Genomic DNA, 2,559 nt, shown 5'->3' on the forward strand with positions numbered 1-2,559 from the left:
GGAGACTCCTCTAGCAGTGGCGCTGAAATAAACAACAAGAACTTCTCCAAGCTGTGCCAGGACTGTGGCATCACAGATGGCAAGACGGTCACCTCCGCAGATGTGGACACTGTGTTCAACAAAGTCAAGGCCAAGGATGCCGGAACCATCACGTTTCAGCAGTTCACGGAAGCAATGAAGAAACTGAGCCAGAAGCGCTTCCAGGGAAAGAGCCCAGACCAAGGCCTACAGGACATTTATCAACTCATGGAGGGCAAGAATCCAGCCACCACCAGTGGTCACTGAAGGAGGTCCTGTCACAGCAGCCTGGTCAGAATAAGTCCACTGGAGAAAGAAAACTCCACCGTCTCTCTGTGCCCTGGACTCCCTCCCCTTGGGTGTGGATGGCTCTGGGCCCTAAGAGCAGCAGCCCCACCTCCAAGGAAGAGTTAAGAGCTAGGAAGAATTGTTCCCTGGATCTCAGGGCCATGTTAGGGGAGGAGAAGGATCCGGGCTGAAATCCATGCATTGGCTTCTAACAAGTCACAAGAGCGGGTGCCGTGGACCAGCACACCGACAACAACAAGTACACCGGCAGCCACAGGGAGCGCTTGGACCACAGTGGCAAGGGCAAGGACATTGGGGAAGGGAAGAGACCACTGATAACTCAGACTATGGGAGGGGCCACAAGGCTGCTGGCACCTACAAGGAGAATTAGACAGGAGCCTCCTCGGGGCCTCCAAGCCCCCCTCACCCTGTATCTTTAACACCGGGGAGCTGGGGAAACAATAAACATCTGTGTGTGCAGACAAAAAAAAAAAAAAAAGAGTGAAAAAGTTCCTGAAAGATGAGTGGGACTGGGGAGATCTGAGAGGGAAAGGCTGCGGTGGAGATCATATAGAAATGTCATGTTCAAAGACGCAGGGTCAGAGTCGGCTTGCAGGGGGAGAAGATCTCAAGGTGAGTAGAGAAAGTCTAGGAAAGACCAGATGGGAGCAGATGAAGAGAGCCCGGAAAATTCCTGAAGTGGCTTAGAGCTGTCCCTGATTCCTTGTATTGGCCCGTGGGTAGAGAGGAGTAACGGGTTTGGGGTCTCCTTTTCTGAAGGGAGGCGGTTTCCCGCAGACTTGAAGTCTCTGCTTTTGAATTTTCTTAGGTCAGACATCCTTGGTATTGCATTGGTCCACAATAGCCATTCCATCAACGTACTCCAAATATATTAGTCCATATAGAATATAACAAACAAACACAAAAACAAAAACAGGAAAAATGGTTTCCTGTGTTTTCCATTATGGATGGAACTGGAGGCCCTTCTCTTAAGGGAAAGTGTACAGACACACAGAGACAGATTGGGCACATCCTCACCTACTAGTGGGAATGAAATTATGTGCCCCCGGGGACACAGAATTGGGAGTGATAGACGATTGAGGCTGGGGAGGCTGGGAGGGAAAAAGGGGGGCGGTGTGTGTGGTGGAGGTTGAGAAACTGCCTGATGTGTCAGGGTAAAGTGGTTCTGGTCGGGAAGAACCTGAAAGCCTGCAGCTCAGCACTCAGCAGGCAACACACTCAGGGAGCCAAAGATGTACACCTGGACCCCAGAGACGTATACCCCAAACAGCTTGTTGGTCCAACATGCTGATAATCTGATCACCTGACCCTTGAGCGATGCTTTTACCATCTCATCTCGGTGCTGGTGCAGGGTCTGGCCACCAGTCTGAGGGGGTCAGGCTTATCAGGGTGGTGGATGCTGAAGGCTAGGGGTGGCACTGGCCGTGTCCTGGAAAGGCTGTCTAGGGCCACCACGACACTGGCAGGGGAGGTGCTGTCCCGGGGCCCATGGCCAGGCTTCAGGGTCTGGGATGGCATCTGAGGACGAAGAGGTACCCTGTGTTTACCGGGTCCACTTCCCCTTCTCCCAAGGCTGGTGGCTGTCACCAATCAGCTCCCACCGAGAGTTCCTCAGTGTCCTCTGCTGCCAACACCCACAGCCTGCAGGAATCCTGAGAAATCCAGGCAGAACCGCCAACCAACACTTCCCTTGCCACGTCAGGACTGAGGTGCGGGGCACTGGCCCATGGATGCCGGCCTTGGGGACGCCCAGACCAGCCCTCCCTCACTGTCCACAGCGTGCCCGTGCTCAGATCAACACAGTGCTTCCCTGGTATCCCGGGGGGAGGTCATGCCCATAATCCCAGCACTCTGGGAAGCATGTGAGCAGATCCCTGGAGCTCAGGTGTTCCAGACCAGCCTGAGAACGACTAAGACCCAGTCTCTACTGAAAATCAAACAATTCCCCAGGTGAGGTTGTGCACACCTGTAGTACCAGCTACTCAGGAGGTTGAGGTAAGAGGATCACTTGAGCCCAGGAGTTTGACCTTGCTCTGACCTATGATGATGCCACTACATTGTAGCCTGGGTGACAGAGTGAGATCTTATCTCTTAAGAAGAAAAAAGGATCCACTTGGGTGCCTGTAGTACAGTGGTTACAGCACCGGCCACTTGCCACCCAGGTGATAGGTTCCAACCCCACTAGGGCCAATTAAGCAATTGCAACAAAAAAAGCTAGCCAGACCTTGTGGT

At 53.2% G+C, this 2,559-nt stretch overlaps 1 pseudogene; it reads left to right on the top strand.

Moving 5' to 3' along the window:
• The window catches only part of LOC105887357, a 1,024-nt pseudogene extending 327 nt beyond the window's left edge, over window positions 1–697 (top strand).
• The last annotated feature ends 1,862 nt before the right edge of the window (window positions 698–2,559 follow it).

This window comes from Otolemur garnettii, unplaced genomic scaffold, assembly GCF_000181295.1.
Source record: "Otolemur garnettii isolate 467f Iridium unplaced genomic scaffold, OtoGar3 scaffold00072, whole genome shotgun sequence".
Taxonomy (NCBI): Eukaryota; Metazoa; Chordata; class Mammalia; order Primates; family Galagidae; genus Otolemur; species Otolemur garnettii.